This window comes from Equus caballus, chromosome 30 (genome assembly GCF_041296265.1).
Source record: "Equus caballus isolate H_3958 breed thoroughbred chromosome 30, TB-T2T, whole genome shotgun sequence".
Classification (NCBI taxonomy): Eukaryota; Metazoa; Chordata; class Mammalia; order Perissodactyla; family Equidae; genus Equus; species Equus caballus.
Window position 1 is genome coordinate 7,503,980 of NC_091713.1, and position 23,180 is coordinate 7,527,159.

Consider the following 23,180-nt stretch of genomic DNA (forward strand, 5'->3'; position numbering starts at 1 on the left):
GCTCAATAAACGCCCCCCTCCCCCCGCCCCCACCCTTCCCACCCCCCCACTCTTCCCACACCCCCAGCCCCCACCCGCCCGCAACCCCCCCACCTCCCAGACCCAACCCCCACCCCCCCACCCCACGCCCCCCAGCTCCTCCCAGACGGTGACAGCGTGACAAACAGAATCGGAAGCGTCCTTGGCCCACAGCCTGCGATCCCACCCGTGCCGCGCCTGCTCTCCAGAGAAGTGACGTCCGTCCGCTTTAAGGTGGGTGGCTACCTGCAGCGACACCCTTTTGAAAGCGCGAACCATAGCTATTTCTTTGAAAGCTCCAGTGAAGCCGCAGAGAAACCTGTGAGCTTTAGCACAAGGCCACTTTGTGCTAAGGAACCCGCAGCGAGGGACCGGCTTTCCTGAAAGCGCCGTCGTCTCCTCTGCGGCTTGGGGAGCCTCTAGGGCTTGGACAGGCCTTGGAGCAGCCCGGCAGCACTCTTGGCGGGTGGCAGCAGCCAAGGTGTGCCGGTGGGCACGACGTCGGTCACGGCGTCTAAGAGAAGGTGCCCAGACCCTCCGGTTCCGGGGCCGGGTGGGTCGATGAGAGACACGGCTGGGGAGCAGGGATTCCCGTCCGATCTTCTGGGGGTGGCTGCGAGGGCGGTTCTCAGAAGAGCTGGCACGTTCTTAGGCAGTGTCTTCCTGGCGGGTGCTCCGGGACGCTTCCTGGGCTGAGCGGGGAGCTGTCGTGGTGGAGAAGCTCCCTGAGACTCAGCTTCTAGAAAGTTCACGAAAAGCTCCGAGAAGGAACTCTTGAGCTCGGGTTGCTGGTTGGGTCTCCGAGGAGGAGGCGTGTCGGGGGCACTGCGGGATCCGAGCCGCCCGGTCACCCATCCGGTAAGGCCGCCCTGCTCTTCCTGCAGCAACTGCTCCATGGCCTCCCTTTCCACACCCAGGGTGCTTCCCATCCGTCGGAACGCTTCCCGGCGTTCGTGTCTGGCGCTTTGCAAGGCGTCCGTGAAGAGCTTTCTCAGGAGGGCCTTGTCTGCTTTTCCTTCCAGGGTGCTCACTAAGTCGGTCCACTTCTTTTGGACGTCCTCCAGCACTTCCCGTCGGGCCTCGTCTTGTCGCTGCAGTCCTCCGATCTGCTCCTCCTGCAGGCGCGAGGCGGCTTGCGCTCTCTCCAGCCGTCCCTGCAGCGACCTCAGCTTCCCTTCCAGGCCGTCTGCCTTTTGCATCCATTCGGCCAGGACCACCTTCAGGTTGGCCAGGGCTCCGGCCTGCTGCTTCTCTGCTTCCCGGGAGGCGGACAGCTGGAGGGCAGTCTCCTCTTTCTGCTGGGTGACCGCAGTCAGTTGTTCCTGCAGGGACCCGACCCGGGCAGCGGCCCGCTGGCTCGCCTTCTGCATGGCGTGGGAAGATGACAGGAGCCTCTCCTCTAGCGCCGTGACTTTCCTCCTGAGTTGAGCCGCTCTGTCTTCTGCCAGCCGCGCTGCCCGGAGATGCCAGTCTTCGCATTCTGAAGCCTGCGTCCGAGACGTCCCCAGCTCCTGGCCTAAGCGCGCTCCCTTGTCGCGCAAAAGGCGAACCTCCTCCCGCAGGGCGCACTTTTCCACTCGTTCCTGTCTCAGCGCCAGCGCCGCCTCATCTCTCTCGTGCTGAAAGACAATGCTCTTTTCCTGCATGGAGGTCACTGCATTGAGAAGCTGGCTCAATTCCCCAGCCCGGCCCTCTTCTTTTTCTCTCAGGAGGCACTCAAAAGCCAGAGCCTTCTTCTTCACGGAGACGCATTCGAATTCCTTCTCCCTCAGCATCGTAGAGAGGCGCCTGTTCGTCTCTTGTAAGGCTTGGTTTTCGGTGTCCTTCTCCCTGGACCTTTCCAGCAGTTTTGCATTCTCCCGTTTGACTTGGCACGCATCCGCTTCCAGATGGACTATCCTCTCCTTCAGGTTTGTCACCGCCTGCCTCAACAGTTCGTTTTCGCTCGCTTGGGTCGTGAGGGTTTCCCTCAGAGAAAGGAATTCCTCCCTCTGCGCCTCGATTAAGAGCTCTCTGTCCTCCAGCGTGTTCTGTAAAGCCTCCTGTTTCTCCTTGAGCCGCTGAATTTCGGAATCCGTCTGTGCGTGCCGTTCTCTCTCCCGTTCCGAGGTGGCGGCCATCGCCTCGGACAGTCTCTGAGCCTCCTCCTGGAGGCTTCTGATGGCTGCGTCTTTTTCCTCCGTGGCTCGCCTTAAGGCTTCCACCTCTGCTGGCGGCCCTTTCGAAGACTCGCCCGGCGCCTCGGACTTAATTGCCTCCTGAGAGCCGGCCGCCTCGCAAGTCCGCGACGATGCGGCGGGCGGCTGTGGTGACGTGAGGGCGGGTGGACCCAAGAGAACCTCCTTGGCATTGCAGAGCTGCTCTAGGCCGAGCTGCATCTGTGCCAGTCTCTTCCCCAAGAGCCGGAGTTGGGTCGCATCCCCTCGAGGACGCGGGAACGGGGCGGCAGAGTGCATCTGTCGCCGACACTTCTCCTCGCTGTCCACTGAGGCCCGTGCCTCGAGTGGTGGGAGTTCTTTCTGAAGTTGGGATGACTCCCGCTGCAGATGGTGCACCTCGGTGAGCACCAGCCGCTGCCACTCCTCCAGCACGTTGACCCGCTGCTTCAACGTGCCCCGTTCCCGGAGAAGCTCCTCCAACTGATTCGCGTCCACGCCCCGAACCTCATGGCCAGCGTCGGACGTTTGCCAGATGGTCAGTAAAGTCTGACATTTCTGGCTCAAGGCACCGATTTCAATGTCTTTGGCTCGGACGAGGCGTGATAAGTGCCGGATCGCTTCTCGAAACATGTCCTCACCGCCGCTGTCAGATCGAGGGCGCCGTGTCTGACTTTCGCCTCGCAGCTTCGCGAGCTCTGCTTCTTTGGCCACCAGCAGGTCCATCATTGTGTGATACGCCCTTTTCAGGTGGCTGTTTTCCCTCAGCTTCTCGTCGAAAACGGCCAACACTCGTTCCCTTTCCAAAGCAGAGGCTTGCAGTTGCTGCTGGAGGCCCCCCGCATCCTGGACGGAGGCAGCCGAAGCTAGGCGAGCGGGAAGGCCCTGGCTCTGCCAGTCTTGCGGCTGGATCGTCTGAGTTCGTGGCCCGGTCTCATCGTCGTCCGGCTCATCAAGCCGCTCGGTCAGAGGGATCGTCTTTTCGGCCCCAAGTTTCAGCGCCTTCCTCTGCTTTTGCTCTTCAGTGGTCCTTGGAGGATGCTGGGTTTCCTCCTCCAGGTGACCTTCGATCCCTTTCAGTTGAGACCCCTCAGATTCTAGTTGTGTCCCGGCGTCGAGGGTGTTCGGGTCAACCACTGGAGCGGCTCGAGCCCGTTGTCTCTGTGGCTCCAGTGCTTCCCTCAGGTGACTGCCTTCTTCTTGCAGGGAGGCGAGCCTCGTGTCTCCTTCCTCGAGGCTTTCCCGCAGAGTTGCGGTGTCTCTCCGAGCTGGAGTTGCCGGTCTCTCCTTCTCGGGTGGTCCGGTCGCCCGAATGGCTTCCGTCTCCGTTCTCCCCGAGTCGGGTAAGTCTGGCAGCTTTTGCGTCCCCTTCCTCAGCACACCTCTGGTGAAGTCAGAGAGGTGTGCGGGGAGGGAAGCCACGCTGCCGCCCACTCGCCCCAGGGAATGGCCTAAGCCGGAGCCGAGGCCGGGGCGGCCAAACCAGGAGGCCATCGCTGCGGGTCACAGCACTGACCTGGTGCGCTCCGCGAAGAGCGTCCAGCCCAGCCGGACAGCCCCGCCAAGTGTCAGGGCCCCGGCGGCTGCGCGAGGCTAAGGGTCAAATCACAGCCAGGCGCTGCTAGGCAACGGCGGGCTGGCGGCCTGGGGGCGGGGCCTGGGCGGGGCTGGGGCGGGGCCTGGGCGGGGCCTGGGCGGGGCGCGGGCTCCAACCGTTGGGCTCGGGGCTCCCGGAGGGGAGGGGAGGGGCTGCCCGCAACCGCGAGGCCTGCCGCCTGGCCCTCACCCATGGCCACCTCCTGACACGCGTGCCCCGCTCCGCCCCCCTCCACCCCCCACCGCCAGCCCCGTGGGCCTCCGCTCATCCCCAGGGCTTCCCACCACGGCGGTGGGCCCCCCTCTCCCTCTGCTTCAGTGCCGCCCCCGGGGGCCAGGCGGCCCTCCTGCCCCCTGGGGCCGCCCGCCAGGAACGCCGCGCTGAAGGCCGCCATCCCCACACCGCCGCCACCTGTGCGCGTGGCAGCGCGTGTGGGCAGAAAGGACCCCAGGGCTCTGACTGCCGCCAAGCGCCTCCCACGCTCCCTCCTGTCCTGCGGCCGGGAATCTTCCCAGCCGGCTTGGAGAACACTCGGAGGGCCAAGGTAGGTGGGGACCCGCCTCCACCTGCAGAGTTCCGACGAGTGTGTTTGGACACACGTCGGCCCCCTGCGCAGAAGCACGACCCTCCTGAGCACCCTGACCGTGGCCATCCCCCACACAGTCGCCGGGGTCCTTGCCCCGCCGCCTCGCCGCCCTCTTCCTGCGGCCCTGCCTGGAGAAGCGGTCCCCGGGAGGAGCCTGGGGGCTCTCGGGCGCCACAGGCGGGGTGTGGCACACCGCGTGCACGCTGTGCGCCCGCTTCTGTCAGCGCGGGGCGGGCTGTGGTCGGGGAAGGGAGTCTTCCCCATGCGTCGAGCGGGCGGTGGAGCGGGGAAAGGACCCAGAGGTGCTCGTGCAGCGCGCGGCCCCCAGCCCCGCTGAGCCCGGCGGAACGTCGTCCTCGGGGCCCGACTCGGGGCCGGCGGCCGAGGCCCGGCTGCGCGCCGCCCCCTGGGCCTGCCGTGCGCTCCTGCCCCGGCGCGGGGCGCGGGGGCGGCGCGGCTGGCCCCGCGGGCCTGGGGACCCGCCGCCGCAGCGACCAGAAAGTCCCGGTCAGCCTGCCCCGAGCTCCGCGGGCCTGGGAGCCCGGCGCCGCCGCCGCCGCCGCCGCAGCCGCCGCCGCGGCCGCCGCCGCCGGCGGCTCGGCAGTGTGGCGCGGGAGCAGCCGCCAGGCCGTCCCGATGCGCGCGCCAGGAGCCCCGCAGGCTGGGGAGCCGCCGCCGCCGCCGCCGCCGCCGCCAGGTAGTGGCCGTTGCACTGCGGGAGGCCGCGTGCCCACCAGAGCATGGGCAGGTGAGGGCCCCGGGCGGCCGCCTCCCTCCGTGCACCCGTCGGGGTCTCCACCGCCCGGGCCCCGCCCCCGGGAGCAGGGACCTGCGCCTTCTCCTGTCCTGCCGGCGACCCTGGCGCCCGTGCTGGCTGCCTGGGGCCACCACTCCCATCCCTGGGGCGCGTGCCTTTGCACAGGCGCTGACGGCGGCGCTGGGGTGGGGGGCGCGGGGCGGGGCGCGGCGGGCTGGCGGGTGCTGGGACCGGATTCTCAGCCTTGGGCTCCAGCGGGGCGGGGTGGGGGGGCGATTAAGGAGTGACGCGGGGTGGTCGTGGGGGCAGGGCGCGCCGCGCAGACCCTTGAGGTCCAAGTGCAGACAGCGGAAATCTGTAAAGGGGCTTCCAGCCGGTGGGATCCCCTCGGTGCGTGCGTTTCCCTTGGGCCTTCAGGGAAGCGGGAGGCGGTGCTGCCTCCAGCCCAGGGCGAGGAGGAAGGAGCGGTGCCAGTTGTTGACCGCGTGAAATTTGGAATCGGGAGCAGGATGCAGGCGCCGGGCGCCAGTGAAAGGAAAAAGGGTTCTCCGGATCCTCTTCCTCCCTTTGGCTTTGGCAGCAGCTGCTTCTCCGTGTTGCTTTGGTCCTGCTGCCGTGCTCTTCCGGCGGGCGCTGAGTGTGAAATGCCCCAGGAAGCGGGGCGGGGAAGAGGTTGAGGATGGAAGAAGGCGAGCCGGCATGGGTGGGGGGAGCAGGCGCTGCAGGAAAGGTGATCCACCTTTCCTTGCTCTCCGCTTGCTGCCTTTCCCTGAGCCTTGGACTTCCACCCCTTCCGCCTCCGCCCGTCCTCCCGTCCTCCCGTCCAACCTCTCTCTCCTCTGAGTCCTGCCAAGAAGAGGCAGGTCGAACACTTGCGGTGTGCACTGGATCGAAGGGATTACCCTGCTAGGATTAGGCTCGCTCGATGAGCTTGAAGTCCTTTGAGTCAGAACCTGTTTGGGGTCTGCAGAGAGTCGCACGTGGCGGGAGGGTGGCCCGCGTGTGGGTGAGGAGCAGGGAGGAAGGCTGCAGGGGCGAGGCCTTGGAGATTCTGCTCCAGTTTGGCCTGCAGGCAGTGGAGAACCCTGGATTCCTTTCAAGCAGGGAAGCGATGGGACCACACACAAACTCAGGTCCGGGTACCCGATTTCGCAGCCAAGCCAATCAGCGAGAAGTCAGGGTTGCAGCAAGGAAAGAGGTTTATGATCAAGAGGCGGCCAGACAAGGAGGTGGGCGTAAAACTCAAACCCGCCTCCTCAAAGGGAAAACAAAACATTGGGGCGTTTATCTGGGGTTGGGGTAGGGGTGGGACCAGGAGAGCGCTGGGGGTGAAGCTTGAAGAGTCCTCTGCTCAGGTGCGACTGTCACTCGTATTTCTTCGTGGGTCACAAGTGCGAAGTCAGTGGGGTTCGACGCGTTGCACGCCGAGGATCTCTGTCCGTGACGCGGAAAGTGGGCGATCCGTCATTTCGGCTGGTCCAAGCCTCTGCACGATGTCCGCTCGGGCGGGGTCCGGGGGGGGCTGCCATCAAGCTGCTCTCTGATCTGCCGTCTTCCTGTTGTTCTGCAAAACAACCTCAGAAACTTTGGTTGCTTTCTCGCCCACGTCCACCCCTGTGGGGGCCGGGCACCGTGGTGTCAGTAACGGCAGGGTTTTCCTCTTGGGTCACCCTCCCAACAGTGTGGAGGATGGGTTCAAGCGGGGGGGGGGGTGCGGTGTGCCAGGAGGCCAGCCGGCAAGATCAGTAAGGAGTCTACTGGGCTGGTTGCGTGCAAGAGACAGGAAGGCATGCGGCAGAGCAGCGGGGACGGCAAAGACGGGAAGGCGCTCGGCTCCCTTTGGGAGTCGGTAGGCTGCCAAGTGGGTGAGACAGAGAGCTCAAGCGTGGCCCTGAGGCCTCTCGCTCTGGGGGGGGGGGGCGGGGATGAGATGGGCAGAGGTTTTCTGAGGTGATGAAAGGAAGGTAAGAGGAGGGGGAGGGTTCTTTTGGAGGATACCGGGCTCCCTTTTGGACGTGTCGGTTTTGAGAAGCCTTTGGACATCCCGAGAGGTGCGTCCAGCAGACAGTTAGAGAAAGCAGCGTGGAGTCAGGGGCAGGGTGACGTCAGTCGTACGCACTCAGAAGCCCTGGGCATCCGGGGGGCGAGTCGAATCGTAGGAGAGCGCATGAGCTTGCTCTGAGACCCGAGGGGTTCCTGTTCCCTGAAGACCGTGCCTTCGAGAACAGAACCCTTGGAGAAGTGGTCGGGAGGAGAAGCCGCAGAGGAAAGGGAGACAGAGGGGTCTGAGGTTAGGAAGGGCACCTGGGGAGGGGGCCATCCCCCAGAGAAAGAGGGTGGAGAGAACTTGCAGAGACTGAAGGCGTGGGCAGCATTCCTCAGACACCACAGAGAGTTTAGGAAGGCGAAGGAACCGAAGGGCGTGCCCTGGCCTCTTGCTAGGACGGGACGGCGACGAGATTTGGGGAGTCTTTCGAGGAGCCGGTGAGAGACGAGGCGATGACTGGATGGCTGACGAGGAGTCGAGGTCTTTTGGCAGCAGCTTAGCCGTGAAAGGTAGAGAGAGAAGGCGGTGGTGGAGGAGCGGAAAGGAGAGGTGTGGATGCTGGGAGAGACTTGGGTGTGCTCAGCGGCTTAAGGAAAGAAAGAGACGGGCCGAAGAGAAAGCAGCTGGCAAACTGAGGGAACGAGATCTTTGGGGGAGGCTGAGCAGACGGTTCCCAGGGCACCCCACGTGGAGCCAGGACCCTGGAACTGCCAAGCTGAATCCCTCTTCCTGGAAAACCAAAGGGAAAGGGGAGGGGTGGGTGGAGAGAAATAGAGGGACGTTCAAACGGGGGTGGGGGGTGGTGCGGGGAAACGGAGAGTTCTTGACTAGCTGGCCTCTGATCTCTTCGGGACGATCCCGCTTGAGGCAGGCGATGGAGATGATTTGGAGGGGCTGTTGAGGAATCGGGGCGGGGTCGGGGGGGGGTTGACCACGGCCCTCTGATGGGCTTGGGGGCGGAAGCGGCTTCCATGCCCATCGCGAGGCGCCGGTTCAGTCAGTCGGTGTCCATCCGGACCACAGACCACAGACCCCTGCTTTGGAAAACAACAAGAAGCAGTTCGTAAACCCTTGCAAAGATCTCTGAGGTCTGGTGACTGGCTTTGCAACCCAAAGCGAGTCAGGGAATAAGATCCTCCCGTGCTTAGGCGTTTTCCTGTCTGTCCCAGAGGCCGCAGAGCACCCGAGGGCGGTTTCCCAGGCAGTGGAAAGAGGAGGAGGACCGAGCCGGGGGAAAGCAAGCTTTCCTCGTGAAGTTTGGATGCCCGCTGCACGTTGGTGCCCTTCCCCTTTCTTCCTACTGTCCCGGGAGTGGGCGCCCTCGCGCGCTTTCTGATGCTGCAGCACTAAGGCAAGTGAGGTTCCCGCTCCCCGAGGGAAAGCTCAATAAACGCCCCCCTCCCCCCGCCCCCACCCTTCCCACCCCCCCACTCTTCCCACACCCCCAGCCCCCACCCGCCCGCAACCCCCCCACCTCCCAGACCCAACCCCCACCCCCCCACCCCACGCCCCCCAGCTCCTCCCAGACGGTGACAGCGTGACAAACAGAATCGGAAGCGTCCTTGGCCCACAGCCTGCGATCCCACCCGTGCCGCGCCTGCTCTCCAGAGAAGTGACGTCCGTCCGCTTTAAGGTGGGTGGCTACCTGCAGCGACACCCTTTTGAAAGCGCGAACCATAGCTATTTCTTTGAAAGCTCCAGTGAAGCCGCAGAGAAACCTGTGAGCTTTAGCACAAGGCCACTTTGTGCTAAGGAACCCGCAGCGAGGGACCGGCTTTCCTGAAAGCGCCGTCGTCTCCTCTGCGGCTTGGGGAGCCTCTAGGGCTTGGACAGGCCTTGGAGCAGCCCGGCAGCACTCTTGGCGGGTGGCAGCAGCCAAGGTGTGCCGGTGGGCACGACGTCGGTCACGGCGTCTAAGAGAAGGTGCCCAGACCCTCCGGTTCCGGGGCCGGGTGGGTCGATGAGAGACACGGCTGGGGAGCAGGGATTCCCGTCCGATCTTCTGGGGGTGGCTGCGAGGGCGGTTCTCAGAAGAGCTGGCACGTTCTTAGGCAGTGTCTTCCTGGCGGGTGCTCCGGGACGCTTCCTGGGCTGAGCGGGGAGCTGTCGTGGTGGAGAAGCTCCCTGAGACTCAGCTTCTAGAAAGTTCACGAAAAGCTCCGAGAAGGAACTCTTGAGCTCGGGTTGCTGGTTGGGTCTCCGAGGAGGAGGCGTGTCGGGGGCACTGCGGGATCCGAGCCGCCCGGTCACCCATCCGGTAAGGCCGCCCTGCTCTTCCTGCAGCAACTGCTCCATGGCCTCCCTTTCCACACCCAGGGTGCTTCCCATCCGTCGGAACGCTTCCCGGCGTTCGTGTCTGGCGCTTTGCAAGGCGTCCGTGAAGAGCTTTCTCAGGAGGGCCTTGTCTGCTTTTCCTTCCAGGGTGCTCACTAAGTCGGTCCACTTCTTTTGGACGTCCTCCAGCACTTCCCGTCGGGCCTCGTCTTGTCGCTGCAGTCCTCCGATCTGCTCCTCCTGCAGGCGCGAGGCGGCTTGCGCTCTCTCCAGCCGTCCCTGCAGCGACCTCAGCTTCCCTTCCAGGCCGTCTGCCTTTTGCATCCATTCGGCCAGGACCACCTTCAGGTTGGCCAGGGCTCCGGCCTGCTGCTTCTCTGCTTCCCGGGAGGCGGACAGCTGGAGGGCAGTCTCCTCTTTCTGCTGGGTGACCGCAGTCAGTTGTTCCTGCAGGGACCCGACCCGGGCAGCGGCCCGCTGGCTCGCCTTCTGCATGGCGTGGGAAGATGACAGGAGCCTCTCCTCTAGCGCCGTGACTTTCCTCCTGAGTTGAGCCGCTCTGTCTTCTGCCAGCCGCGCTGCCCGGAGATGCCAGTCTTCGCATTCTGAAGCCTGCGTCCGAGACGTCCCCAGCTCCTGGCCTAAGCGCGCTCCCTTGTCGCGCAAAAGGCGAACCTCCTCCCGCAGGGCGCACTTTTCCACTCGTTCCTGTCTCAGCGCCAGCGCCGCCTCATCTCTCTCGTGCTGAAAGACAATGCTCTTTTCCTGCATGGAGGTCACTGCATTGAGAAGCTGGCTCAATTCCCCAGCCCGGCCCTCTTCTTTTTCTCTCAGGAGGCACTCAAAAGCCAGAGCCTTCTTCTTCACGGAGACGCATTCGAATTCCTTCTCCCTCAGCATCGTAGAGAGGCGCCTGTTCGTCTCTTGTAAGGCTTGGTTTTCGGTGTCCTTCTCCCTGGACCTTTCCAGCAGTTTTGCATTCTCCCGTTTGACTTGGCACGCATCCGCTTCCAGATGGACTATCCTCTCCTTCAGGTTTGTCACCGCCTGCCTCAACAGTTCGTTTTCGCTCGCTTGGGTCGTGAGGGTTTCCCTCAGAGAAAGGAATTCCTCCCTCTGCGCCTCGATTAAGAGCTCTCTGTCCTCCAGCGTGTTCTGTAAAGCCTCCTGTTTCTCCTTGAGCCGCTGAATTTCGGAATCCGTCTGTGCGTGCCGTTCTCTCTCCCGTTCCGAGGTGGCGGCCATCGCCTCGGACAGTCTCTGAGCCTCCTCCTGGAGGCTTCTGATGGCTGCGTCTTTTTCCTCCGTGGCTCGCCTTAAGGCTTCCACCTCTGCTGGCGGCCCTTTCGAAGACTCGCCCGGCGCCTCGGACTTAATTGCCTCCTGAGAGCCGGCCGCCTCGCAAGTCCGCGACGATGCGGCGGGCGGCTGTGGTGACGTGAGGGCGGGTGGACCCAAGAGAACCTCCTTGGCATTGCAGAGCTGCTCTAGGCCGAGCTGCATCTGTGCCAGTCTCTTCCCCAAGAGCCGGAGTTGGGTCGCATCCCCTTGAGGACGCGGGAACGGGGCGGCAGAGTGCATCTGTCGCCGACACTTCTCCTCGCTGTCCACTGAGGCCCGTGCCTCGAGTGGTGGGAGTTCTTTCTGAAGTTGGGATGACTCCCGCTGCAGATGGTGCACCTCGGTGAGCACCAGCCGCTGCCACTCCTCCAGCACGTTGACCCGCTGCTTCAACGTGCCCCGTTCCCGGAGAAGCTCCTCCAACTGATTCGCGTCCACGCCCCGAACCTCATGGCCAGCGTCGGACGTTTGCCAGATGGTCAGTAAAGTCTGACATTTCTGGCTCAAGGCACCGATTTCAATGTCTTTGGCTCGGACGAGGCGTGATAAGTGCCGGATCGCTTCTCGAAACATGTCCTCACCGCCGCTGTCAGATCGAGGGCGCCGTGTCTGACTTTCGCCTCGCAGCTTCGCGAGCTCTGCTTCTTTGGCCACCAGCAGGTCCATCATTGTGTGATACGCCCTTTTCAGGTGGCTGTTTTCCCTCAGCTTCTCGTCGAAAACGGCCAACACTCGTTCCCTTTCCAAAGCAGAGGCTTGCAGTTGCTGCTGGAGGCCCCCCGCATCCTGGACGGAGGCAGCCGAAGCTAGGCGAGCGGGAAGGCCCTGGCTCTGCCAGTCTTGCGGCTGGATCGTCTGAGTTCGTGGCCCGGTCTCATCGTCGTCCGGCTCATCAAGCCGCTCGGTCAGAGGGATCGTCTTTTCGGCCCCAAGTTTCAGCGCCTTCCTCTGCTTTTGCTCTTCAGTGGTCCTTGGAGGATGCTGGGTTTCCTCCTCCAGGTGACCTTCGATCCCTTTCAGTTGAGACCCCTCAGATTCTAGTTGTGTCCCGGCGTCGAGGGTGTTCGGGTCAACCACTGGAGCGGCTCGAGCCCGTTGTCTCTGTGGCTCCAGTGCTTCCCTCAGGTGACTGCCTTCTTCTTGCAGGGAGGCGAGCCTCGTGTCTCCTTCCTCGAGGCTTTCCCGCAGAGTTGCGGTGTCTCTCCGAGCTGGAGTTGCCGGTCTCTCCTTCTCGGGTGGTCCGGTCGCCCGAATGGCTTCCGTCTCCGTTCTCCCCGAGTCGGGTAAGTCTGGCAGCTTTTGCGTCCCCTTCCTCAGCACACCTCTGGTGAAGTCAGAGAGGTGTGCGGGGAGGGAAGCCACGCTGCCGCCCACTCGCCCCAGGGAATGGCCTAAGCCGGAGCCGAGGCCGGGGCGGCCAAACCAGGAGGCCATCGCTGCGGGTCACAGCACTGACCTGGTGCGCTCCGCGAAGAGCGTCCAGCCCAGCCGGACAGCCCCGCCAAGTGTCAGGGCCCCGGCGGCTGCGCGAGGCTAAGGGTCAAATCACAGCCAGGCGCTGCTAGGCAACGGCGGGCTGGCGGCCTGGGGGCGGGGCCTGGGCGGGGCTGGGGCGGGGCCTGGGCGGGGCCTGGGCGGGGCGCGGGCTCCAACCGTTGGGCTCGGGGCTCCCGGAGGGGAGGGGAGGGGCTGCCCGCAACCGCGAGGCCTGCCGCCTGGCCCTCACCCATGGCCACCTCCTGACACGCGTGCCCCGCTCCGCCCCCCTCCACCCCCCACCGCCAGCCCCGTGGGCCTCCGCTCATCCCCAGGGCTTCCCACCACGGCGGTGGGCCCCCCTCTCCCTCTGCTTCAGTGCCGCCCCCGGGGGCCAGGCGGCCCTCCTGCCCCCTGGGGCCGCCCGCCAGGAACGCCGCGCTGAAGGCCGCCATCCCCACACCGCCGCCACCTGTGCGCGTGGCAGCGCGTGTGGGCAGAAAGGACCCCAGGGCTCTGACTGCCGCCAAGCGCCTCCCACGCTCCCTCCTGTCCTGCGGCCGGGAATCTTCCCAGCCGGCTTGGAGAACACTCGGAGGGCCAAGGTAGGTGGGGACCCGCCTCCACCTGCAGAGTTCCGACGAGTGTGTTTGGACACACGTCGGCCCCCTGCGCAGAAGCACGACCCTCCTGAGCACCCTGACCGTGGCCATCCCCCACACAGTCGCCGGGGTCCTTGCCCCGCCGCCTCGCCGCCCTCTTCCTGCGGCCCTGCCTGGAGAAGCGGTCCCCGGGAGGAGCCTGGGGGCTCTCGGGCGCCACAGGCGGGGTGTGGCACACCGCGTGCACGCTGTGCGCCCGCTTCTGTCAGCGCGGGGCGGGCTGTGGTCGGGGAAGGGAGTCTTCCCCATGCGTCGAGCGGGCGGTGGAGCGGGGAAAGGACCCAGAGGTGCTCGTGCAGCGCGCGGCCCCCAGCCCCGCTGAGCCCGGCGGAACGTCGTCCTCGGGGCCCGACTCGGGGCCGGCGGCCGAGGCCCGGCTGCGCGCCGCCCCCTGGGCCTGCCGTGCGCTCCTGCCCCGGCGCGGGGCGCGGGGGCGGCGCGGCTGGCCCCGCGGGCCTGGGGACCCGCCGCCGCAGCGACCAGAAAGTCCCGGTCAGCCTGCCCCGAGCTCCGCGGGCCTGGGAGCCCGGCGCCGCCGCCGCCGCCGCCGCGGCCGCCGCCGCGGCCGCCGCCGCCGGCGGCTCGGCAGTGTGGCGCGGGAGCAGCCGCCAGGCCGTCCCGATGCGCGCGCCAGGAGCCCCGCAGGCTGGGGAGCCGCCGCCGCCGCCGCCGCCGCCGCCAGGTAGTGGCCGTTGCACTGCGGGAGGCCGCGGGCCCACCAGAGCATGGGCAGGTGAGGGCCCCGGGCGGCCGCCTCCCTCCGTGCACCCGTCGGGGTCTCCACCGCCCGGGCCCCGCCCCCGGGAGCAGGGACCTGCGCCTTCTCCTGTCCTGCCGGCGACCCTGGCGCCCGTGCTGGCTGCCTGGGGCCACCACTCCCATCCCTGGGGCGCGTGCCTTTGCACAGGCGCTGACGGCGGCGCTGGGGTGGGGGGCGCGGGGCGGGGCGCGGCGGGCTGGCGGGTGCTGGGACCGGATTCTCAGCCTTGGGCTCCAGCGGGGCGGGGTGGGGGGGCGATTAAGGAGTGACGCGGGGTGGTCGTGGGGGCAGGGCGCGCCGCGCAGACCCTTGAGGTCCAAGTGCAGACAGCGGAAATCTGTAAAGGGGCTTCCAGCCGGTGGGATCCCCTCGGTGCGTGCGTTTCCCTTGGGCCTTCAGGGAAGCGGGAGGCGGTGCTGCCTCCAGCCCAGGGCGAGGAGGAAGGAGCGGTGCCAGTTGTTGACCGCGTGAAATTTGGAATCGGGAGCAGGATGCAGGCGCCGGGCGCCAGTGAAAGGAAAAAGGGTTCTCCGGATCCTCTTCCTCCCTTTGGCTTTGGCAGCAGCTGCTTCTCCGTGTTGCTTTGGTCCTGCTGCCGTGCTCTTCCGGCGGGCGCTGAGTGTGAAATGCCCCAGGAAGCGGGGCGGGGAAGAGGTTGAGGATGGAAGAAGGCGAGCCGGCATGGGTGGGGGGAGCAGGCGCTGCAGGAAAGGTGATCCACCTTTCCTTGCTCTCCGCTTGCTGCCTTTCCCTGAGCCTTGGACTTCCACCCCTTCCGCCTCCGCCCGTCCTCCCGTCCTCCCGTCCAACCTCTCTCTCCTCTGAGTCCTGCCAAGAAGAGGCAGGTCGAACACTTGCGGTGTGCACTGGATCGAAGGGATTACCCTGCTAGGATTAGGCTCGCTCGATGAGCTTGAAGTCCTTTGAGTCAGAACCTGTTTGGGGTCTGCAGAGAGTCGCACGTGGCGGGAGGGTGGCCCGCGTGTGGGTGAGGAGCAGGGAGGAAGGCTGCAGGGGCGAGGCCTTGGAGATTCTGCTCCAGTTTGGCCTGCAGGCAGTGGAGAACCCTGGATTCCTTTCAAGCAGGGAAGCGATGGGACCACACACAAACTCAGGTCCGGGTACCCGATTTCGCAGCCAAGCCAATCAGCGAGAAGTCAGGGTTGCAGCAAGGAAAGAGGTTTATGATCAAGAGGCGGCCAGACAAGGAGGTGGGCGTAAAACTCAAACCCGCCTCCTCAAAGGGAAAACAAAACATTGGGGCGTTTATCTGGGGTTGGGGTAGGGGTGGGACCAGGAGAGCGCTGGGGGTGAAGCTTGAAGAGTCCTCTGCTCAGGTGCGACTGTCACTCGTATTTCTTCGTGGGTCACAAGTGCGAAGTCAGTGGGGTTCGACGCGTTGCACGCCGAGGATCTCTGTCCGTGACGCGGAAAGTGGGCGATCCGTCATTTCGGCTGGTCCAAGCCTCTGCACGATGTCCGCTCGGGCGGGGTCCGGGGGGGCTGCCATCAAGCTGCTCTCTGATCTGCCGTCTTCCTGTTGTTCTGCAAAACAACCTCAGAAACTTTGGTTACTTTCTCGCCCACGTCCACCCCTGTGGGGGCCGGGCACCGTGGTGTCAGTAACGGCAGGGTTTTCCTCTTGGGTCACCCTCCCAACAGTGTGGAGGATGGGTTCAAGCGGGGAGGGGGGGGTGCGGTGTGCCAGGAGGCCAGCCGGCAAGATCAGTAAGGAGTCTACTGGGCTGGTTGCGTGCAAGAGACAGGAAGGCATGCGGCAGAGCAGCGGGGACGGCAAAGACGGGAAGGCGCTCGGCTCCCTTTGGGAGTCGGTAGGCTGCCAAGTGGGTGAGACAGAGAGCTCAAGCGTGGCCCTGAGGCCTCTCGCTCTCGGGGGGGGGGGGGGGGGGCGGCCGGGGATGAGATGGGCAGAGGTTTTCTGAGGTGATGAAAGGAAGGTAAGAGGAGGGGGAGGGTTCTTTTGGAGGATACCGGGCTCCCTTTTGGACGTGTCGGTTTTGAGAAGCCTTTGGACATCCCGAGAGGTGCGTCCAGCAGACAGTTAGAGAAAGCAGCGTGGAGTCAGGGGCAGGGTGACGTCAGTCGTACGCACTCAGAAGCCCTGGGCATCCGGGGGGCGAGTCGAATCGTAGGAGAGCGCATGAGCTTGCTCTGAGACCCGAGGGGTTCCTGTTCCCTGAAGACCGTGCCTTCGAGAACAGAACCCTTGGAGAAGTGGTCGGGAGGAGAAGCCGCAGAGGAAAGGGAGACAGAGGGGTCTGAGGTTAGGAAGGGCACCTGGGGAGGGGGCCATCCCCCAGAGAAAGAGGGTGGAGAGAACTTGCAGAGACTGAAGGCGTGGGCAGCATTCCTCAGACACCACAGAGAGTTTAGGAAGGCGAAGGAACCGAAGGGCGTGCCCTGGCCTCTTGCTAGGACGGGACGGCGACGAGATTTGGGGAGTCTTTCGAGGAGCCGGTGAGAGACGAGGCGATGACTGGATGGCTGACGAGGAGTCGAGGTCTTTTGGCAGCAGCTTAGCCGTGAAAGGTAGAGAGAGAAGGCGGTGGTGGAGGAGCGGAAAGGAGAGGTGTGGATGCTGGGAGAGACTTGGGTGTGCTCAGCGGCTTAAGGAAAGAAAGAGACGGGCCGAAGAGAAAGCAGCTGGCAAACTGAGGGAACGAGATCTTTGGGGGAGGCTGAGCAGACGGTTCCCAGGGCACCCCACGTGGAGCCAGGACCCTGGAACTGCCAAGCTGAATCCCTCTTCCTGGAAAACCAAAGGGAAAGGGGAGGGGTGGGTGGAGAGAAATAGAGGGACGTTCAAACGGGGGTGGGGGGTGGTGCGGGGAAACGGAGAGTTCTTGACTAGCTGGCCTCTGATCTCTTCGGGACGATCCCGCTTGAGGCAGGCGATGGAGATGATTTGGAGGGGCTGTTGAGGAATCGGGGCGGGGTCGGGGGGGGGTTGACCACGGCCCTCTGATGGGCTTGGGGGCGGAAGCGGCTTCCATGCCCATCGCGAGGCGCCGGTTCAGTCAGTCGGTGTCCATCCGGACCACAGACCACAGACCCCTGCTTTGGAAAACAACAAGAAGCAGTTCGTAAACCCTTGCAAAGATCTCTGAGGTCTGGTGACTGGCTTTGCAACCCAAAGCGAGTCAGGGAATAAGATCCTCCCGTGCTTAGGAGTTTTCCTCTCTGTCCCAGAGGCCGCAGAGCACCCGAGGGCGGTTTCCCAGGCAGTGGAAAGAGGAGGAGGACCGAGCCGGGGGAAAGCAAGCTTTCCTCGTGAAGTTTGGATGCCCGCTGCACGTTGGTGCCCTTCCCCTTTCTTCCTACTGTCCCGGGAGTGGGCGCCCTCGCGCGCTTTCTGATGCTGCAGCACTAAGGCAAGTGAGGTTCCCGCTCCCCGAGGGAAAGCTCAATAAACGCCCCCCTCCCCCCGCCCCCACCCTTCCCACCCCCCCACTCTTCCCACACCCCCAGCCCCCACCCGCCCGCAACCCCCCCACCTCCCAGACCCAACCCCCACCCCCCCACCCCACGCCCCCCAGCTCCTCCCAGACGGTGACAGCGTGACAAACAGAATCGGAAGCGTCCTTGGCCCACAGCCTGCGATCCCACCCGTGCCGCGCCTGCTCTCCAGAGAAGTGACGTCCGTCCGCTTTAAGGTGGGTGGCTACCTGCAGCGACACCCTTTTGAAAGCGCGAACCATAGCTATTTCTTTGAAAGCTCCAGTGAAGCCGCAGAGAAACCTGTGAGCTTTAGCACAAGGCCACTTTGTGCTAAGGAACCCGCAGCGAGGGACCGGCTTTCCTGAAAGCGCCGTCGTCTCCTCTGCGGCTTGGGGAGCCTCTAGGGCTTGGACAGGCCTTGGAGCAGCCCGGCAGCACTCTTGGCGGGTGGCAGCAGCCAAGGTGTGCCGGTGGGCACGACGTCGGTCACGGCGTCTAAGAGAAGGTGCCCAGACCCTCCGGTTCCGGGGCCGGGTGGGTCGATGAGAGACACGGCTGGGGAGCAGGGATTCCCGTCCGATCTTCTGGGGGTGGCTGCGAGGGCGGTTCTCAGAAGAGCTGGCACGTTCTTAGGCAGTGTCTTCCTGGCGGGTGCTCCGGGACGCTTCCTGGGCTGAGCGGGGAGCTGTCGTGGTGGAGAAGCTCCCTGAGACTCAGCTTCTAGAAAGTTCACGAAAAGCTCCGAGAAGGAACTCTTGAGCTCGGGTTGCTGGTTGGGTCTCCGAGGAGGAGGCGTGTCGGGGGCACTGCGGGATCCGAGCCGCCCGGTCACCCATCCGGTAAGGCCGCCCTGCTCTTCCTGCAGCAACTGCTCCATGGCCTCCCTTTCCACACCCAGGGTGCTTCCCATCCGTCGGAACGCTTCCCGGCGTTCGTGTCTGGCGCTTTGCAAGGCGTCCGTGAAGAGCTTTCTCAGGAGGGCCTTGTCTGCTTTTCCTTCCAGGGTGCTCACTAAGTCGGTCCACTTCTTTTGGACGTCCTCCAGCACTTCCCGTCGGGCCTCGTCTTGTCGCTGCAGTCCTCCGATCTGCTCCTCCTGCAGGCGCGAGGCGGCTTGCGCTCTCTCCAGCCGTCCCTGCAGCGACCTCAGCTTCCCTTCCAGGCCGTCTGCCTTTTGCATCCATTCGGCCAGGACCACCTTCAGGTTGGCCAGGGCTCCGGCCTGCTGCTTCTCTGCTTCCCGGGAGGCGGACAGCTGGAGGGCAGTCTCCTCTTTCTGCTGGGTGACCGCAGTCAGTTGTTCCTGCAGGGACCCGACCCGGGCAGCGGCCCGCTGGCTCGCCTTCTGCATGGCGTGGGAAGATGACAGGAGCCTCTCCTCTAGCGCCGTGACTTTCCTCCTGAGTTGAGCCGCTCTGTCTTCTGCCAGCCGCGCTGCCCGGAGATGCCAGTCTTCGCATTCTGAAGCCTGCGTCCGAGACGTCCCCAGCTCCTGGCCTAAGCGCGCTCCCTTGTCGCGCAAAAGGCGAACCTCCTCCCGCAGGGCGCACTTTTCCACTCGTTCCTGTCTCAGCGCCAGCGCCGCCTCATCTCTCTCGTGCTGAAAGACAATGCTCTTTTCCTGCATGGAGGTCACTGCATTGAGAAGCTGGCTCAATTCCCCAGCCCGGCCCTCTTCTTTTTCTCTCAGGAGGCACTCAAAAGCCAGAGCCTTCTTCTTCACGGAGACGCATTCGAATTCCTTCTCCCTCAGCATCGTAGAGAGGCGCCTGTTCGTCTCTTGTAAGGCTTGGTTTTCGGTGTCCTTCTCCCTGGACCTTTCCAGCAGTTTTGCATTCTCCCGTTTGACTTGGCACGCATCCGCTTCCAGATGGACTATCCTCTCCTTCAGGTTTGTCACCGCCTGCCTCAACAGTTCGTTTTCGCTCGCTTGGGTCGTGAGGGTTTCCCTCAGAGAAAGGAATTCCTCCCTCTGCGCCTCGATTAAGAGCTCTCTGTCCTCCAGCGTGTTCTGTAAAGCCTCCTGTTTCTCCTTGAGCCGCTGAATTTCGGAATCCGTCTGTGCGTGCCGTTCTCTCTCCCGTTCCGAGGTGGCGGCCATCGCCTCGGACAGTCTCTGAGCCTCCTCCTGGAGGCTTCTGATGGCTGCGTCTTTTTCCTCCGTGGCTCGCCTTAAGGCTTCCACCTCTGCTGGCGGCCCTTTCGAAGACTCGCCCGGCGCCTCGGACTTAATTGCCTCCTGAGAGCCGGCCGCCTCGCAAGTCCGCGACGATGCGGCGGGCGGCTGTGGTGACGTGAGGGCGGGTGGACCCAAGAGAACCTCCTTGGCATTGCAGAGCTGCTCTAGGCCGAGCTGCATCTGTGCCAGTCTCTTCCCCAAGAGCCGGAGTTGGGTCGCATCCCCTCGAGGACGCGGGAACGGGGCGGCAGAGTGCATCTGTCGCCGACACTTCTCCTCGCTGTCCACTGAGGCCCGTGCCTCGAGTGGTGGGAGTTCTTTCTGAAGTTGGGATGACTCCCGCTGCAGATGGTGCACCTCGGTGAGCACCAGCCGCTGCCACTCCTCCAGCACGTTGACCCGCTGCTTCAACGTGCCCCGTTCCCGGAGAAGCTCCTCCAACTGATTCGCGTCCACGCCCCGAACCTCATGGCCAGCGTCGGACGTTTGCCAGATGGTCAGTAAAGTCTGACATTTCTGGCTCAAGGCACCGATTTCAATGTCTTTGGCTCGGACGAGGCGTGATAAGTGCCGGATCGCTTCTCGAAACATGTCCTCACCGCCGCTGTCAGATCGAGGGCGCCGTGTCTGACTTTCGCCTCGCAGCTTCGCGAGCTCTGCTTCTTTGGCCACCAGCAGGTCCATCATTGTGTGATACGCCCTTTTCAGGTGGCTGTTTTCCCTCAGCTTCTCGTCGAAAACGGCCAACACTCGTTCCCTTTCCAAAGCAGAGGCTTGCAGTTGCTGCTGGAGGCCCCCCGCATCCTGGACGGAGGCAGCCGAAGCTAGGCGAGCGGGAAGGCCCTGGCTCTGCCAGTCTTGCGGCTGGATCGTCTGAGTTCGTGGCCCGGTCTCATCGTCGTCCGGCTCATCAAGCCGCTCGGTCAGAGGGATCGTCTTTTCGGCCCCAAGTTTCAGCGCCTTCCTCTGCTTTTGCTCTTCAGTGGTCCTTGGAGGATGCTGGGTTTCCTCCTCCAGGTGACCTTCGATCCCTTTCAGTTGAGACCCCTCAGATTCTAGTTGTGTCCCGGCGTCGAGGGTGTTCGGGTCAACCACTGGAGCGGCTCGAGCCCGTTGTCTCTGTGGCTCCAGTGCTTCCCTCAGGTGACTGCCTTCTTCTTGCAGGGAGGCGAGCCTCGTGTCTCCTTCCTCGAGGCTTTCCCGCAGAGTTGCGGTGTCTCTCCGAGCTGGAGTTGCCGGTCTCTCCTTCTCGGGTGGTCCGGTCGCCCGAATGGCTTCCGTCTCCGTTCTCCCCGAGTCGGGTAAGTCTGGCAGCTTTTGCGTCCCCTTCCTCAGCACACCTCTGGTGAAGTCAGAGAGGTGTGCGGGGAGGGAAGCCACGCTGCCGCCCACTCGCCCCAGGGAATGGCCTAAGCCGGAGCCGAGGCCGGGGCGGCCAAACCAGGAGGCCATCGCTGCGGGTCACAGCACTGACCTGGTGCGCTCCGCGAAGAGCGTCCAGCCCAGCCGGACAGCCCCGCCAAGTGTCAGGGCCCCGGCGGCTGCGCGAGGCTAAGGGTCAAATCACAGCCAGGCGCTGCTAGGCAACGGCGGGCTGGCGGCCTGGGGGCGGGGCCTGGGCGGGGCTGGGGCGGGGCCTGGGCGGGGCCTGGGCGGGGCGCGGGCTCCAACCGTTGGGCTCGGGGCTCCCGGAGGGGAGGGGAGGGGCTGCCCGCAACCGCGAGGCCTGCCGCCTGGCCCTCACCCATGGCCACCTCCTGACACGCGTGCCCCGCTCCGCCCCCCTCCACCCCCCACCGCCAGCCCCGTGGGCCTCCGCTCATCCCCAGGGCTTCCCACCACGGCGGTGGGCCCCCCTCTCCCTCTGCTTCAGTGCCGCCCCCGGGGGCCAGGCGGCCCTCCTGCCCCCTGGGGCCGCCCGCCAGGAACGCCGCGCTGAAGGCCGCCATCCCCACACCGCCGCCACCTGTGCGCGTGGCAGCGCGTGTGGGCAGAAAGGACCCCAGGGCTCTGACTGCCGCCAAGCGCCTCCCACGCTCCCTCCTGTCCTGCGGCCGGGAATCTTCCCAGCCGGCTTGGAGAACACTCGGAGGGCCAAGGTAGGTGGGGACCCGCCTCCACCTGCAGAGTTCCGACGAGTGTGTTTGGACACACGTCGGCCCCCTGCGCAGAAGCACGACCCTCCTGAGCACCCTGACCGTGGCCATCCCCCACACAGTCGCCGGGGTCCTTGCCCCGCCGCCTCGCCGCCCTCTTCCTGCGGCCCTGCCTGGAGAAGCGGTCCCCGGGAGGAGCCTGGGGGCTCTCGGGCGCCACAGGCGGGGTGTGGCACACCGCGTGCACGCTGTGCGCCCGCTTCTGTCAGCGCGGGGCGGGCTGTGGTCGGGGAAGGGAGTCTTCCCCATGCGTCGAGCGGGCGGTGGAGCGGGGAAAGGACCCAGAGGTGCTCGTGCAGCGCGCGGCCCCCAGCCCCGCTGAGCCCGGCGGAACGTCGTCCTCGGGGCCCGACTCGGGGCCGGCGGCCGAGGCCCGGCTGCGCGCCGCCCCCTGGGCCTGCCGTGCGCTCCTGCCCCGGCGCGGGGCGCGGGGGCGGCGCGGCTGGCCCCGCGGGCCTGGGGACCCGCCGCCGCAGCGACCAGAAAGTCCCGGTCAGCCTGCCCCGAGCTCCGCGGGCCTGGGAGCCCGGCGCCGCCGCCGCCGCCGCCGCGGCCGCCGCCGCGGCCGCCGCCGCCGGCGGCTCGGCAGTGTGGCGCGGGAGCAGCCGCCAGGCCGTCCCGATGCGCGCGCCAGGAGCCCCGCAGGCTGGGGAGCCGCCGCCGCCGCCGCCGCCGCCGCCAGGTAGTGGCCGTTGCACTGCGGGAGGCCGCGGGCCCACCAGAGCATGGGCAGGTGAGGGCCCCGGGCGGCCGCCTCCCTCCGTGCACCCGTCGGGGTCTCCACCGCCCGGGCCCCGCCCCCGGGAGCAGGGACCTGCGCCTTCTCCTGTCCTGCCGGCGACCCTGGCGCCCGTGCTGGCTGCCTGGGGCCACCACTCCCATCCCTGGGGCGCGTGCCTTTGCACAGGCGCTGACGGCGGCGCTGGGGTGGGGGGCGCGGGGCGGGGCGCGGCGGGCTGGCGGGTGCTGGGACCGGATTCTCAGCCTTGGGCTCCAGCGGGGCGGGGTGGGGGGGCGATTAAGGAGTGACGCGGGGTGGTCGTGGGGGCAGGGCGCGCCGCGCAGACCCTTGAGGTCCAAGTGCAGACAGCGGAAATCTGTAAAGGGGCTTCCAGCCGGTGGGATCCCCTCGGTGCGTGCGTTTCCCTTGGGCCTTCAGGGAAGCGGGAGGCGGTGCTGCCTCCAGCCCAGGGCGAGGAGGAAGGAGCGGTGCCAGTTGTTGACCGCGTGAAATTTGGAATCGGGAGCAGGATGCAGGCGCCGGGCGCCAGTGAAAGGAAAAAGGGTTCTCCGGATCCTCTTCCTCCCTTTGGCTTTGGCAGCAGCTGCTTCTCCGTGTTGCTTTGGTCCTGCTGCCGTGCTCTTCCGGCGGGCGCTGAGTGTGAAATGCCCCAGGAAGCGGGGCGGGGAAGAGGTTGAGGATGGAAGAAGGCGAGCCGGCATGGGTGGGGGGAGCAGGCGCTGCAGGAAAGGTGATCCACCTTTCCTTGCTCTCCGCTTGCTGCCTTTCCCTGAGCCTTGGACTTCCACCCCTTCCGCCTCCGCCCGTCCTCCCGTCCTCCCGTCCAACCTCTCTCTCCTCTGAGTCCTGCCAAGAAGAGGCAGGTCGAACACTTGCGGTGTGCACTGGATCGAAGGGATTACCCTGCTAGGATTAGGCTCGCTCGATGAGCTTGAAGTCCTTTGAGTCAGAACCTGTTTGGGGTCTGCAG

The 23,180-nt window shown here is 65.3% G+C and overlaps 1 protein-coding gene and 1 long non-coding RNA gene across 2 annotated transcripts in view; both read left to right on the forward strand.

Moving 5' to 3' along the window:
- LOC138921490 (ral guanine nucleotide dissociation stimulator-like) overlaps positions 1-23,180 on the forward strand; it is a 265,069-nt gene that overhangs the window by 155,732 nt on the left and 86,157 nt on the right. The window lies entirely within an intron of this gene.
- On the forward strand, positions 5,992-8,529 carry LOC138921533 (uncharacterized). The gene is made up of 3 exons (XR_011434169.1): positions 5,992-6,343; positions 7,557-7,670; positions 8,331-8,529. It is a non-coding gene; the product is annotated as an uncharacterized lncRNA (long non-coding RNA).